The sequence below is a fragment of the Mesoplodon bidens genome (assembly GCF_964165515.1).
Source record: "Mesoplodon bidens genome assembly, contig: HAP1_SCAFFOLD_593, whole genome shotgun sequence".
Classification (NCBI taxonomy): Eukaryota; Metazoa; Chordata; class Mammalia; order Artiodactyla; family Ziphiidae; genus Mesoplodon; species Mesoplodon bidens.
Genome location: NW_027672613.1, coordinates 88141 through 105307, shown reverse-complemented (window position 1 = coordinate 105307; position 17167 = coordinate 88141). Strand labels below are relative to the sequence as shown.

At 42.3% G+C, this 17167-nt stretch overlaps 1 long non-coding RNA gene across 1 annotated transcript in view; it reads right to left on the bottom strand.

Annotated features, from left to right (window-relative positions):
• Positions 1-205: 205 nt before the first annotated feature.
• Positions 206-17167, bottom strand: part of LOC308609898 — a 41054-nt gene continuing 24092 nt past the window's right edge. Inside the window, exon 2 of the long non-coding RNA XR_014014369.1 lies at positions 206-357. This is a non-coding gene — a long non-coding RNA (uncharacterized lncRNA). The remainder of the gene's footprint in view (positions 358-17167) is intronic.

The following is a 17167-nucleotide window of genomic DNA, read 5'->3' as shown; positions in this document are numbered from 1 at the left end:
AGCTCACCTTTATTCAGAGATGCCTCGGCACGGTCCCCCAGCTTTGCAATGAGGACGCTCCTTGCATGGGGGGTGGGTTGGTGGCTGTACGGGAGATGATTCCCCACCTCTGACCAATTTCAGAATTGTTTGCCGCTGGAGCAAGTGCCCTGATAGGGTTTTCCTCTGTATAACTTGTGGGTTCAGGTTTTTTTTTCGTTTATGGTTCAAGTTAGATTTTATTCCTCTTTTATGTATTTATAGATATAAGCATGGAAATAATTCATTCCTATAAATACATCTGTGTGATGGGAAGAACTTTTTTCTGTTTTATTTTTAAATTTTATATTTTAAAATTTTGAAATTTTATTTTATTTACTTTTTTATACAGCGGGTTATTATTAGTTATGTATTTTATGCATATATATGTATACAGGTCAATCTCAAACTCCCAACTCATCCCAACACCACCACCCCATGGCTTCCCACACTTGGTGTCCATATGTTTGTTCTCTACCTCTGTGTCTCTATTTCTTCCCTGCAAACCTGTTCATCTGTACCATTTTTTAGGTTCCACATATATGCATTAATATACAATATTTGTTTTCCTCTTTCTGACTTACTTCATTCTGTATGACAGTCTCTAGATCCATCGATGTCTCTACAAATGACCCAGGTTCATTCCTTTTTATGGCCGAGTAATATTCCATTTTATATATGTACCCCATCTTTATCCATTCATCTGTCTGTGGGCATTTAGGTTGCTTCCATTACCTGGCTATTGTAAATAGTGCTGCAATGAACATTGTGGTGAATGTGCCTTTTTGATTTATGGTTTTCTTTGGGTATATGCCCAGAAGTGGGATTGCTTGATCAGACGGTAATTCTATTTCTAGTTTTTTTTTAAGGAAACTCCATACTGTTCTCCATAGTGACTGTATCAATTTACATTCCCACCAATAGTGGAAGAGGGCTCCTTTTGTCCACACCCTCCCCAGAATTTGTTGTTTGTAGATTTTCTGATGATGCCGATTCTAACAGGTGTGAGGTGATACCTCATTGTAGTTTTGATTTGCATTTCTCTAATAATTAGTGCTGTTGAGCAGCTATTCATGTGCGTCTTGGCCATCTCTGTGTCTTCTTTGAAGAAACGTGTCTTTAGATCTTCTACCCATTTTTGTATTCGGTTGTTTGTTTTTTTAATACTAAGCTGCATGAGCTGTTTATATGTATTGGAGATTAAACCTTTGTCCATTGATTCGTTTGCAACTATTTTCGCCCCTTCTGAGGGATGCCTTTTTCCATTCCCGTTTTTTTATCCAAAAAAGAAAGAAAGAAAAAGAAGCAGAAAACTAATGTGCATAAAATATGCCTTTTGAAACGGTCGTTTTGAAATATGGACGTCCTTTGAATTTTTTGTCGATATGTGACCCCAGGATTTGTTTTCAGGGCAGGTGTCATTTACAGGCCTGCAATGATTTTGAATATCAACTGACCATTAGCGCTGGGATTAAAGCTGCTGTTGTGTGAAACGGCCACAAGGTGGCAGCAGTTCTCGCTTACCAATTCTGGTTAATAGTGAAACAGAGCCTCAATGGAAGTCGTGTTCTAGTTTGGAATTTAGAATGTAATGTACCAGGAGAAAGCCCCTCAAGTTTGTCTCCCTACTTCTTGTTCGTGTTTTTAATTTAATTTTTATTTTTTATTACAGCAAGTTTGATTACAATGTTTGGCTTGTTGGAGGTGTGGAAGATGTGCTACTTTTACACATATACACATGTCTGTTTTTCCTGGGATCCTTTCCCCATGTACGTTATGACAGAATGATGAGTAGTCTTTTGGTATTCCATAGGTCTTTGGTGATTATATATGTCACCTGTGTTTGTATAAGTCTGTTAACCCCGATATCGTAATGAAACCCATCCTCACACATTTCCATTGGTGAACCATAAGTTTGTTTAATGAATCTCTGATTGCCCTTCTCGGTGGAAATATCTGCCCTGGTATCCATTTTTAGGTAACACCTATAAGTGATATGATATGGTATGTGTCTTTCACTTTCTGACTTACTACAAGTCACGTGATTACTTCTAGACTCATCTACGGTGGTGCAAATGGCATTGTGTTCTTTTTTTTGGCTTCTCTTCTGCCTTAGCGAGGTCCATTTTCAACAATGTGATTCCCTGAGTGTTGTGGATTAGCTGACCTGGGCAGCCTTACCTTGCCGCCCAGCCCTCCCCAGGTGTGCCTGGTTGAGGTCAATATAAACAGCGCTCCAGGCAGCAATAGCCCCTGAAGCTGTGCCTGACTCCATATTCTCTGCCCCGTGAGAAGTCTCTGGGCTGTGCTGGTGGGAGGGAATGAGGGGCCACAGCTTTGTTGGTGGCCCGGTGTGAGTGGGGTTCTGCTGGCCTTTCTGCAGGAGTTGCCAGGCTGCCACCTGTAAAGAAGAGGATGTGTCACCCATACTTTCCGCTGGAATTTCTCTCCGGACAGAAGTGAGGAAGGAAAAAAGCAGTGGGGGCCGGGACAGGTGGGGTATCTCAGGCAGGACAATGGAAAGCTTCCGGAAGAGCGCCCGGGGGCAGGACCACCCTGGCTGGCCTGCAGGCACCAAGTCGGCGTGCGTGTTGTTGCTGGTGTGGCTCCACGGCCCTTCCTCTAGTGTTTTAAACCCTTGTACATATTCAGGTGATTTACCTGGGAAGGGTGGGAACAGTTCAGCAGTAGCTGGCCTGGGGCTCAGCTCTCCTTTATTCAGAGATGCCTCGGCATGGTCCCCCAGCTTTGCAATGAGGACTCTCCTTGCGTGGGGTGAGGGTTGCTGGCTGTATGGGAGATGATTCCCCACATCTGACCAGTTTCAGAATTGTTTACCGCTGGAGCAAGTGCCCTGATAGGGTTTTCCTCTGTATAACTGGTGGGTTCAGTTTTTTTTTCTTTTATGGTTCAAGTTAGATTTTATTCCTCTGTTATGTATTTATAGATATAAGCATGGGAATAATTCATTCCTATAAATACATCTTTGTGAAGGGAAGAACGTTTTTCTGTTTTATATTTAAATTTTATTTTTTAAAATTTTGAAATTTAATTTTATTTACTTTTATATTACAGCAGGTTATTATTAGTTATGTATTTTATGCATATACATGTATACAGGTCAATCTCAATCTCCCAACTCGACCCACCAGCACCACCCCATGGCTTCTCACACTTGGTGTCCATACGTTTGTTCTCTACCTGTGTGTCTCTATTTCTTCCCTGCAAACCAGTTCATCTGTACCATTTTTTAGGTTCCACATGTATGCATTAATATACAATATTTGTTTTCCTCTTTCTGACTTACTTCATTCTGTATGACAGTCTCTAGATCCATCGATGTCTCTACAAATGACCCAGGTTCATTCCTTTTTATGGCCGAGTAATATTCCATTTTCTATATGTACCCCATCTTTATCCATTCATCTGTCTGTGGGCTTTTAGGTTGCTTCCATTACCTGGCTATTGTAAATAGGGCTGCAATGAACATTGTGGTGAATGTGCCTTTTTGATTTATGGTTTTCTTTGGGTATATGCCCAGAAGTGGGATTGCTTGATCAGATGGTAATTCTATTTCTAGTTTTTTTTTTAAGGAAACTCCATACTGTTCTCCATAGTGACTGTATCAATTTACATTCCCACCAATAGTGGAAGAGGGCTCCTTTTGTCCACACCCTCCACAGAATTTGTTGTTTGTAGATTTTCAGATGATGCCTATTCTAACAGGTGTGAGGTGATACCTCATTGTAGTTTTCATTTGCATTTCTCTAATAATTAGTGCTGTTGAGCAGCTTTTCATGTGCGTCTTGGCCATCTCTGTGTCTTCTTTGAAGAAACGTATCTTTAGATCTTCTACCCATTTTTGTATTGGGATGTTTGTTTTTTTAATATTAAGCTGCATGAGCTGTTTATATATATTGGAGATTAAACCTTTGTCCATTGATTCGTTTGCAACTATTTTCGCCCCTTCTGAGGGATGCCTTTTTCCATTCCCGTTTTTTTAACCAAAAAAGAAAGAAAGAAAAAGAAGCAGAAAACTAATGTGCATAAAATATGCCTTTTGAAATGGTCGTTTTGAAATATGGACGTCCTTTGAATTTTTTGGTCGATATGTGACCCCAGGATTTGTTTTCAGGGCAGGTGTCATTTACAGGCCTGCAATATTTTGAATATCAACTGACCATTAGCGCTGGGATTAAAGCTGCTGTTGTGTGAAACGGCCACAAGGTGGCAGCAGTTCTCCCTTACCAATTCTGGTTACTAGGGCAACAGAGCCTCAATGGAAGTCGTGTTCTAGATTGGAATTTAGAATGGAATGTGCCAGGAGAAAGCCCCTCAAGTTTGTCTCCCTACTTCTTGTTCGTGTTTTTAATTTAATTTTTATTTTTTATTACAGCAAGTTTGATTACAATGTTTGGCTTGTTGTAGGTGTGGAAGATGTGGTTCTTTTACACATATACAGATGTCTGTTTTTCCTGGGATCCTTTGCCCATGTACGTTATGACAGAATGTTGAGTAGTCCTCTCTTTGTATTCCGTAGGTCTTAGGTGATTATATATGTCACCTGTGTTTGTATATGTCTGTTAACCCCAATATCGTAATGAAACCAATCCTCACACCTTGCCATTGGTGAACCATAAGTTTGTTTAATGAATCTATGATTGCACTTCTCAGTGGAAATGACTGCCCTGGTTTCTATTTTAGGTAACACTTATAAGTGATGTGAAATGATATGTGTCTTTCACTTTCTGACTTACTACAAGTCACGTGATTACATCTAGACTCATCTACGGCGCTGCAAATGGCATTGTGTCCTTATATTCCTTGGCTTCTATTCTGCCTTAGCGACGTCCATTTTCAACAATGTGATTCCCTGAGGGTTGTGGATTAGCTGACCTGGGCAGCCTTACCCTGCCGGCCGGCCCTCCCCAGGTCTGCCTGGTTGAGGTCAATATAAACAGCGCTCCAGGCAGCAATAGCCCCTGAAGCTGTGCCTGACTCCATATTCTCTGCCCCGTCAGCAGTCTCGGGGCTGTGCTGGTGGGAGGGAGTGAGGGGCCACAGCTTTGTTGGTGGCCCGGTGTGAGTGGGGTTCTGCTGGCCTTTCTGCAGGAGTTGCCAGGCTGCCACCTGTAAAGAAGAGGATGTGTCACCCATACCTTCCGCTGGAATTTCTCTCCGGACAGAGGTGAGGAAGGAAAAATGCAGTGTGGGCCGGGACAAGAGGGGTATCTCAGGCAGGACAATGGAAATCTTCCGGAAGAGCGCACGGGGCCATGATCACCTGGCTGTCTTGCAGTCACCAAGTTGGCCTGCGTGCTGTCGCTGGTGTGGCTCCACGGCCCTTCCTCTAGGCTTTCAAGACTTTGTACATATTCAGGTGTTTTACCTGGGCAGGGTGGGAACAGTTCAGCAGCCGCTGGCCTGGGGCTCAGCTCACCTTTATTCAGAGATGCCTCGGCACGGTCCCCCAGCTTTGCAATGAGGACGCTCCTTTCATGGGGGGTGGGCTGCTGGCTGTACGGGAGATGATTCCCCACCTCTGACCAATTTCAGAATTGTTTACCACTGGAGCAAGTGCCCTGTTAGGGTTTTCCACTGTATAACTGGTGGGTTCAGGTTTTTTTTTCGTTTATGGTTCAAGTTAGATTTTATTCCTCTTTTATGTATTTATAGATATAAGCATGGAAATAATTCATTCCTATAAATACATCTGTGTGAAGGGAAGATCTATTTTCTGTTTTATTTTTAAATTTTATATTTTAAAATTTTGAAATTTAATTTTATTTACTTTTTTATACAGCGTCTTATTATTAGGTATGTATTTTATGCATATATATGTATACAGGTCAATCTCAAACTCCCAACTCATCCCACCACCACCACCCCATGGCTTCCCACACTTGGTGTCCATATGTTTGTTCTCTACCTCTGTGTCTCTATTTCTTCCCTGCAAACCAGTTCATCTGTACCATTTTTTAGGTTCCACATATATGCATTAATATACAATATTTGTTTTCCTCTTTCTGACTTACTTCATTCTGTATGACAGTCTCTAAATCCATCGATGTCTCTACAAATGACCCAGATTCATTCCTTTTTATGGCCGAGTAATATTCCATTTTCTATATGTACCCCATCTTTATCCGTTCATCTGTCTGTGGGCATTTAGGTTGCTTCCATTACCTGGCTATTGTAAATAGTGCTGCAATGAACATTGTGGTGAATGTGCCTTTTTGATTTATGGTTTTCTTTGGGTATATGCCCAGAAGTGGGATTGCTTGATCAGATGGTAATTCTATTTCGAGTTTTTTTTTAAGGAAACTCCATACTGTTCTCCATAGTGACTGTATCAATTTACATTCCCACCAATAGTGGAAGCGGGCTCCTTTTGTCCACACCCTCCCCAGAATTTGTTGTTTGTAGATTTTCTGATGATGCCGATTCTAACAGGTGTGAGGTGATACCTCATTGTAGTTTTGATTTGCATTTCTCTAATAATTAGTGCTGTTGACCAGCTTTTCATGTGCGTCTTGGCCATCTCTGTGTCTTCTTTGAAGAAACGTATCTTTAGATCTTCTGCCCATTTTTGTATTGGGTTGTTTGTTTTTTTAATATTAAGCTGCATGTGCAGTTTATATATATTGGAGATTAAACCTTTGTCCATTGATTCGTTTGCAACTATTTTCGCCCCTTCTGAGGAATGCCTTTTTCCATTCCCGTATTTTTAACCAAAAAAGAAAGAAAGAAAAAGAAGCAGAAAACTAATGAGCATAAAATATGCCTTTTGAAACGGTCGTTTTGAAATATGGACGTCCTTTGAATTTTTTGGTCGATACGTAACCCCAGGATTTGTTTTCAGGTCAGGTGTCATATACAGGCCTGCAATGATTTTGAATATCAACTGACCTTTAGCGCTGGGATTAAAGCTGCTGTTGTGTGAAACGGCCACAAGGTGGCAGCAGTTCTCTCTTTCAAACCGGGTCATTAGTGCAACAGAGCCTCAATGGAAGTCGTGTTCTAAATGGAATTTACAATGGAATGTGCCAGGAGAAAGCCCCTCATGTTTGTCTCACTACTTCTTGTTCGTGTTTTTAATTTAATTTTTTATTTTTTATTACAGCAACTTTGATTACAATGTTTGGCTTGTTGTAGGTGTGGAATATGTGGTTCTTTGACACATATACAGATGTCTGTTCTTCCTGGGATCCTTTTCCCATGTACGTTATGACAGAATGTTGAGTAGTCCTCTCTTTGTATTCCGTAGGTCTTATCTGATTATATATGTCACCTGTGTTTGTATATGTCTGTTAACCCCAATATCGTAATGAAACCAATCCTCACACCTTTCCATTGGTGAACCATAAGTTTGTTTAATGAATCTGTGATTGCCCTTCTCCGTGGAAATATCTGCCCTGGTATCCATTTTTAGGTTACACCTGTAAGTGATATGATACGATATGTGTCTTTCACTTTCTGACTTACTACAAGTCACGTGATAACCTCTAGACTCATCTATGGTGCTGCAAATGGCATTGTGTCCTTTTTTGCATTGACTTCTTTTCTGATTTAGCGAGGTCCATTTTCAACACTGTGATTCCCTGAGGGTTGTGGATTAGCTGACGTGGGCAGCCTTATCCTGCCGGCCGGCCCTCCCCAGGTGTGCCTGGTTGAGGTCAATATAAACAGTGCTCCAGGCAGCAATAGCCCCTGAAGCTTTGCCTGCCTCCATATTCTCTGCCCCGTGAGCAGTGTCGGGGCTGTGCTGGTGGGAGGGAGTGAGGGGCCACAGCTTTGTTGGTGGCCCGGTGTGAGTGGGGTTCTGCTGGCCTTTCTGCAGGAGTTGCCAGGCTGCCACCTGTAAAGAAGAGGATGTGTCACCCATACCTTCCGCTGGAATTTCTCTCCGGACAGAGGTGAGGAAGGAAAAAAGCAGTGGGGGCCTGGACAGGCGGGGTATCTCAGGCAGGACAATGGAAAGCTTCCGGAAGAGCGCCCGCGGCCAGGACCACCCTGGCTGGGCTGCAGGCATCAAGTTGGCCTGCGTGCTGTCGCTGGTGTGGCTCCACGGCCCTTCCTCTAGTCTTTCACGCCCTTGTACATATTCAGGTGTTTTACCTGGGAAGGGTGGGAAGAGTTCAGCAGCAGCTGGCCTGGGGCTCAGCTCACCTTTATTCTGAGATGCCTCGGCTCGCTCCCCCAGCTTTGCCATGAGGACGCTCCTTGCGTGGGGGGTGGGTTGCTGGCTGTATGGGAGATGATTCCCCACCTCTGACCAATTTCAGAATTTTTTGCCGCTGGATCAGGTGCCCTGATAGGGTTTTCCTCTGTATAACTGGTGGGTTCAGGTTTTTTTTCTTTTATGGTTCAAGTTAGATTTTATTCCTCTTTTATATATTTATAGATATAAGCATGGAAATAATTCATTCCTATAAATACATCTGTGTGAAGGGAAGAACATTTTTCTGTTTTATATTTAAATTTTATTTTTTAAAATTTTGAAATTTAATTTTATTTACTTTTATATTACAGCAGGTTATTATTAGTTATGTATTTTATGCATATACATGGATACAGGTCAATCTCAATCTCCCAACTCGTCCCACCACCACCACCCCATGGCTTCCCACACTTGGTGTCCATACGTATGTTCTCTACCTGTGTGTCTCTATTGCTTCCCTGCAAACCAGTTCATCTGTACCATTTTTTAGGTTCCACATATATGCATTAATATACAATATTTGTTTTCCTCTTTCTGACTTACTTCATTCTGTATGACAGTCTCTAGATCCATCGATGTCTGTACAAATGACCCAGTTTCATTCCTTTTTATGGCCGAGTAATATTCCATTTTATATATGTACCCCAATTTTATCCATTCATCTGTCTGTGGGCATTTAGGTTGCTTCCATTACCTGGCTATTGTAAATAGTGCTGCAATGAACATTTTGGTGAATGTGCCTTTTTGAATTATGGTTTTCTTTGGATATATGGCCAGAAGTGGGATTGCTTGATCAGATGGTAATTCTATTTCGAGTTTTTTTTTAAGGAAACTCCATACTGTTCTCCATAGTGACTGTATCAATTTACATTCCCACCAATAGTGGAAGAGGGCTCCTTTTGTCCACACCCTCCCCAGAATTTGTTGTTTGTAGATTTTCTGATGATGCCGATTCTAACAGGTGTGAGGTGATACCTCATTGTAATTTTCATTTGCATTTCTCTAATAATTAGTGCTGTTGAGCAGCTTTTCATGTGCGTCTTGGCCATCTCTGTGTCTTCTTTGAAGAAACGTCTCTTTAGATCTTCTGCCCATTTTTGTATTGGGTTGTTTGTTTATTTAATATTAAGCTGCATGAGCTGTTTATATATATTGGAGATTAAACCTTTGTCCATTGATTCGTTTGCAAATATTTTCGCCCCTTCTGAGGGATGCCTTTTTCCATTCCCGTTTTTTTAACCAAAAAAGAAAGAAAGAAAAAGAAGCAGGAAACTAATGTGCATAAAATATGCCTTTTGAAACGGTCGTTTTGAAATATGGACGTCCTTTGAATTTTTTGGTCGATATGTGACCCCAGGATTTGTTTTCAGGGCAGGTGTCATTTACAGGCCTGCAATGATTTGGAATATCAACTGACCATTAGCGCTGGGATTAAAGCTGCTGTTGTGTGAAACGGCCACAAGGTGGCAGCAGTGCTTCCTTACCAATTCTGGTTACTAGGGCAACAGAGCCTCAATGGAAGTCCTGTTCTAGATTGGAATTTAGAATGGAATGTGCCAGGAGAAAGCCCCTCAAGTTTGTCTCCCTACTTCTTGTTCGTGTTTTTAATTTAATTTTTATTTTTTATTACAGCAAGTTTGATTACAATGTTTGGCTTGTTGGAGGTGTGGAAGATGTGGTTCTTTTACACATATACACATGTCTGTTTTTCCTGGGATCCTTTTCCCATGTACGTTATGATAGAATGATGAGTAGTCTTTTGGTATTCCGTAGGTCTTTGGCGATTATATATGTCACCTGTGTTTGTATAAGTCTGTTAACCCCGATATCGTAATGAAACCCATCCTCACACCTTTCCATTGGTGAACCATAAGTTTGTTTAATGAATCTCTGATTGCCCTTCTCGGTGGAAATATCTGCCCTGGTATCCATTTTTAGGTAACACCTATACGTGATATGATATGATATGTGTCTTTCACTTTCTGACTTACTACAAGTCACGTGATTACCTCTAGACTCATCTACGGTGGTGCAAATGGCATTGTGTTCTTTTTTTCCTTGGCTTCTCTTCTGCCTTAGCAAGGTCCATTTTCAACAATGTGATTCCCTGAGTGTTGTGGATTAGCTGACCTGGGCAGCCTTAACCTGCCGCCCGGCCCTCCCCATGTGTGCCTGGTTGAGGTCAATATAAACAGCGCTCCAGGCAGCAATAGCCCCTGAAGCTGTGCCTGACTCCATATTCTCTGCCCCGTCAGCAGTCTCGGGGCTGTGCGGGTGGGATGGAATGAGGGGCCACAGCTTTGTTGGTGGCCCGGTGTGAGTGGGGTTCTGCTGGCCTTTCTGCAGGAGTTGCCAGGCTGCCACCTGTAAAGAAGAGGATGTGTCACCCATACCTTCCGCTGGAGTTTCTCTCCGGACAGAGGTGAGGAAGGAAAAAAGCAGTGGGGGCCGGAACAGGTGGGGTATCTCAGGCAGGACAATGGAAAGCTTCCGGAAGAGCGCCCGGGGGCAGGACCACCCTGGCTGGCCTGCAGTCACCAAGTTGGCCTGCGTGCTGTCGCTGGTGTGGCTCCACGGCCCTTCCTGTAGGCTGTCAAGCCTTTGTACATATTCAGGTGTTTTACCTGGGAAGGGTGGGAACAGTTCAGCAGCAGCTGGCCTGGGGCTCAGCTCACCTTTATTCAGAGATGCCTCGGCACGGTCCCCCAGCTTTGCAATGACGACGCTCCTTGCATGGGGGGTGGGTTGCTGGCTGTTTGGGAGATGATTCCCCACCTCTGACCAATTTCAGAATTGTTTACCGCTGGAGCAAGTGCCCTGATAGGGTTTTCCTCTGTATAACTGGTGGGTTCAGGGTTTTTTTTCGTTTATGGTTCAAGTTAGATTTTATTCCTCTTTTATGTATTTATAGATATAAGCATGGAAATAATTCATTCCTATAAATACATCTGTGTGAAGGGAAGAACTTTTTTCTTTTTTATTTTAAAATTTTGAAATTTAATTTTATTTACTTTTTTATACAGTGGGTTATTATTAGTTATGTATTTTATGCATATACATGTATACAGGTCAATCTCAAACTCCCAACTCATCCCACCACCACCACCCCATGGCTTCCCACACTTGGTGTCCATACGTTTGTTCTCTGCCTCTGTGTCTCTATTTCTTCCCTGCAAACCAGTTCATCTGTACCATTTTTTAGCTTCCACATATATGCATTAATATACAATATTTGTTTTCCTCTTTCTGACTAACTTCATTCTGTATGACAGTCTCTAGATCCATCGATGTCTCTATAAATGACCCAGTTTCATTCCTTTTTATGGCCGAGTAATATTCCATTTTATATATGTACCCCATCTTTATCCATTCATCTGTCTGTGGGCATTTAGGTTGCTTCCATTACCTGGCTATTGTAAATAGTGCTGCAATGAACCTTGTGGTGAATGTGCCTTTTTGATTTATGGTTGTCTCTGGGTATATGCCCAAAAGTGGGATTGCTGGGTCAGATGGTAATTCTATTTCTAGTTTTTTAAAGGAAACTCCATACTGTTCTCCATAGTGACTGTATCAATTTACATTCCCACCAGTAGTGGAAGAGGGCTCCTTTTGTCCACACCCTCCCCAGAATTTGTTGTTTGTAGATTTTCTGATGATGCCGATTCTAACAGGTGTGAGTTGATACATCATTGTAGTTTTTATTTGCATTTCTCTAATAATTAGTGCTCTTGAGCAGCTTTTCATGTGCGTCTTGGCCATCTCTGTGTCTTCTTTGAAGAAACGTCTCTTTAGATCTTCTGCCCATTTTTGTATTGGGTTGTTTGTTTTCTTAATAAGCTGCATGAGCTGTTTATATATATTGGAGATTAAACCTTTGTCCATTGATTCGTTTGCAACTATTTTCGCCCCTTCTGAGGGATGACTTTTTCCATTCCCGTGTTTTTAACCAAAAAAGAAAGAAAGAAAAAGAAGCAGAACACTAATGTGCATAAAATATGCCTTTTGAAACGGTCGTTTTGTAATATGGACGTCCTTTAAATTTTTTGTTCGATACGTGGCCCCAGGATTTGTTTTCAGGGCAGGTGTCATTTACAGGCCTGCAATGATTTTGAATATCAACTGACCATTAGCACTGGGATTAAAGCTGCTGTTGTGTGAAATGGCCACTAGCTGGCAGCAGTTCTCCCTTAACACATCTGGTTACTAGGGCAACAGAGCCTCAATGGACGTCCTGTTCTAGATTGGAATTGAGAATGGAATGTGCCAGGAGAAAGCCCCTCAAGTTTGACTCCCTACTTCTTGTTCGTATTTTTAATTTAATTTTTTTATTTTTTATTATAGCAAGTTTGATTACAATGTTTGGCTTGTTGTAGGTGTGGAAGATGTGGTTCTTTTACACATATACAGATGTCTGTTCTTTCTGGGATCCTTTTCCCATGTACGTTATGACAGAATGTTGAGTAGTCTTCTCTTGGTATTCCGTAGGTCTTTGGTGATTATATATGTCACCTCTGTTTGTATATGTCTGTTAACCCCGATATCGTAATGAAACCAATCCTCACACCTTTCCATTGGTGAACCATAAGTTTGTTTAATGAATCTATGATTGCACTTCTCAGTGGAAATGACTGCCCTGGTTTCTATTTTAGGTAACACCTATAAGTGATATGAAATGATATGTGTCTTTCACTTTCTGACTTACTCCAAGTCACGTGATTACCTCTAGACTCTTCTACGGTGCTGCAAATGGCATTGTGTCCTTATTTTCCTTGGCTTCTATTCTGCCTTAGCGAGGTCCATTTTCAACAATGTGATTCCCTGAGGGTTGTGGATTAGCTGACCTGGGCAGCCTTACCCTGCCCGCCGGCCCTCCCCAGGTCTGCCTGGTTGAGGTCAATATAAACAGCGCTCCAGGCAGCAATAGGCCCTGAAGCTGTGCCTGACTCCATATTCTCTGCCCCGTCAGCAGTCTCGGGGCTGTGCTGGTGGGAGGGAGTGAGGGGCCACAGCTTTGTTGGTGGCCCGGTGTGAGTGGGGTTCTGCTGGCCTTTCTGCAGGAGTTGCCAGGCTGCCACCTGTAAAGAAGAGGATGTGTCACCCATACCTTCCGCTGGAATTTCTCTCCGGACAGAGGTGAGGAAGGAAAAAAGCAGTGGGGGCCGGGACAAGAGGGGTATCTCAGGCAGGACAATGGAAAGCTTCCGGAAGAGCGCCCGGGGCCAGGATCACCCTGGCTGGCCTGCAGTCACCAAGTTGGCCTGCGTGCTGTCGCTGGTGTGGCTCCACGGCCCTTCCTGTAGGCTTTCAAGCCTTTGTACATATTCAGGTGTTTTACCTGGGAAGGGTGGGAACAGTTCAGCAGCAGCTGGCCTGGGGCTCAGCTCACCTTTATTCAGAGATGCCTCGGCACGGTCCCCCAGCTTTGCAATGAGGACGCTCCTTGCATGCGGGGTGGGTTGCTGGCTGTATGGGAGATGATTCCCCACCTCTGACCAATTTCAGAATTGTTTACCGCTGGAGCAAGTGCCCTGATAGGGTTTTCCTCTGTATAACTGGTGGGTTCAGGGTTTTTTTTCGTTTATGGTTCAAGTTAGATTTTATTCCTCTTTTATGTATTTATAGATATAAGCATGGAAATAATTCATTCCTATAAATACATCTGTGTGAAGGGAAGAACTTTTTTCTGTTTTATTTTTAAATTTTATATTTTAAAATTTTGAAATTTAATTTTATTTACTTTTTTATACAGTGGGTTATTATTAGTTATGTATTTTATGCATATACATGTATACAGGTCAATCTCAAACTCCCAACTCATCCCACCACCACCACCCCATGGCTTCCCACACTTGGTGTCCATACGTTTGTTCTCTGCCTCTGTGTCTCTATTTCTTCCCTGCAAACCAGTTCATCTGTACCATTTTTTAGCTTCCACATATATGCATTAATATACAATATTTGTTTTCCTCTTTCTGACTAACTTCATTCTGTATGACAGTCTCTAGATCAATCGATGTCTCTACAAATGACCCAGTTTCATTCCTTTTTATGGCCGAGTAATATTCCATTTTATATATGTACCCCATCTTTATCCATTCATCTGTCTGTGGGCATTTAGTTTGCTTCCATTACCTGGCTATTGTAAATAGTGCTGCAATGAACCTTGTGGTGAATGTGCCTTTTTGATTTATGGTTGTCTCTGGGTATATGCCCAAAAGTGGGATTGCTGGGTCAGATGGTAATTCTATTTCTAGTTTTTTAAAGGAAACTCCATACTGTTCTCCATAGTGACTGTATCAATTTACATTCCCACCAATAGTGGAAGAGGGCTCCTTTTGTCCACACCCTCCCCAGAATTTGTTGTTTGTAGATTTTCTGATGATGCCGATTCTAACAGGTGTGAGGTGATACCTTATTGTAGTTTTGATTTGCATTTCTCTAATAATTAGTGCTCTTGAGCAGCTTTTCATGTGCGTCTTGGCCATCTCTGTGTCTTCTTTGAAGAAACGTCTCTTTAGATCTTCTGCCCATTTTTGTATTGGGTTGTTTGTTTTCTTAATAAGTTGCATGAGCTGTTTATATATATTGGAGATTAAAACTTTGTCCATTGATTCGTTTGCGACAATTTTCGCCCCCTGAGGGATGCCTTTTTCCATTCCCGTGTTTTTAACCAAAAAAGAAAGAAAGAAAAAGAAGCAGAACACTAATGTGCATAAAATATGCCTTTTGAAACTGTCGTTTTGAAATATGGACGTCCTTTAAATTTTTTGGTCGATATGTGGCCCCAGGATTTGTTTTCAGGGCAGGTGTCATTTACAGGCCTGCAATGATTTTGAATAACAACTGACCATTAGCACTGGGATTAAAGCTGCTGTTGTGTGAAACGGCCACTAGCTGGCAGCAGTTCTCCCTTAACACATCTGGTTACTAGGGCAACAGAGCCTCAATGGAAGTCCTGTTCTACATTGGAATTGAGAATGGAATGTGCCAGGAGAAAGCCCCTCAAGTTTGACTCCCTACTTCTTGTTCGTATTTTTAATTTAATTTTTTTATTTTTTATTATAGCAAGTTTGATTACAATGTTTGGCTTGTTGTAGGTGTGGAAGATGTGGTTCTTTTACACATATACAGATGTCTGTTCTTCCTGGGATCCTTTTCCCATGTACGTTATGACAGAATGTTGAGTAGTCTTCTCTTGGTATTCCGTAGGTCTTTGGTGATTATATATGTCACCTCTGTTTGTATATGTGTGTTAACCCCGATATCGTAATGAAACCAATCCTCACACCTTTCCATTGGTGAACCATAAGTTTGTTTAATGAATCTATGATTGCACTTCTCACTGGAAATGACTGCCCTGGTTTCTATTTTAGGTAACAGCTATAAGTGATATGAAATGATATGTGTCTTTCACTTTCTGACTTACTCCAAGTCACGTGATTACCTCTAGACTCATCTACGGTGCTGCAAATGGCATTGTGTCCTTATTTTCCTTGGCTTCTATTCTGCCTTAGCGAGGTCCATTTTCAACAATGTGATTCCCTGAGGGTTGTGGATTAGCTGACCTGGGCAGCCTTACCCTGCCGGCCGGCCCTCCCCAGGTCTGCCTGGTTGAGGTCAATATAAACAGCGCTCCAGGCAGCAATAGCCGCTGAAGCTGTCCCTGACTCCATATTCTCTGCCCCGTCAGCAGTCTCGGGGCTGTGCTGGTGGCAGGGAGTGAGGGGCCACAGCTTCGTTGGTGGCCCGGTGTGAGTGGGGTTCTGCTGGCCTTTCTGCAGGAGTTGCCAGGCTGCCACCTGTAAAGAAGAGGATGTGTCACCCATACCTTCCGCTGGAATTTCTCTCCGGACAGAGGTGAGGAAGGAAAAAAGCAGTGGGGGCCGGGACAAGAGGGGTATCTCAGGCAGGACAATGGAAAGCTTCCGGAAGAGCGCCCGGGGCCAGGATCACCCTGGCTGGCCTGCAGTCACCAAGTTGGCCTGCATGCTGTCGCTGGTGTGACTCCACGGCCCTTCCTCTAGGCTTTCAAGCCTTTGTACATATTCAGGTGTTTTACCTGGGAAGGGTGGGAACAGTTCAGCAGCAGCTGGCCTGGGGCTCAGCTCACCTTTATTCAGAGATGCCTCGGCACGGTCCCCCAGCTTTGCAATGAGGACGCTCCTTGCATGGGGGGTTGGTTGCTGGCTGTATGGGAGATGATTCCCCACCTATGACCAATTTCAGAATTGTTTACCGCTGGAGCAAGTTCCCTGATAGGGTTTTCCTCTGTATAACTGGTGGGTTCAGGGTTTTTTTTCGTTTATGGTTCAAGTTAGATTTTATTCCTCTTTTATGTATTTATAGATATAAGCATGGAAATAATTCATTCCTATAAATACATCTGTGTGAAGGGAAGAACTTTTTTCTGTTTTATTTTTAAATTTTATATTTTAAAATTTTGAAATTTAATTTTATTTACTTTTTTATACAGCGGGTTATTATTAGTTATGTATTTTATGCATATACATGTATACAGGTCAATCTCAAACTCCCAACTCATCCCACCACCACCACCCCATGGCTTCCCACACTTGGTGTCCATACGTTTGTTCTCTACCTCTGTGTCTCTATTTCTTCCCTGCAAACCAGTTCATCTGTACCATTTTTTAGGTTCCACATATATGCATTAATATACAATATTTGTTTTCCTCTTTCTGACTTACTTCATTCTGTATGACAGTCTCTAGATCCATCGATGTCTCTACAAATGACCCAGGTTCATTCCTTTTTATGGCCGAGTAATATTCCATTTTATATATGTTCCCCATCTTTATCCATTCATCTGTCTGTGGGCATTTAGGTTGCTTCCATTACCTGGCTATTGTAAATAGTGCTGCAATGAACCTTGTGGTGAATGTGCCTTTTTGATTTATGGTGTCTCTGGGT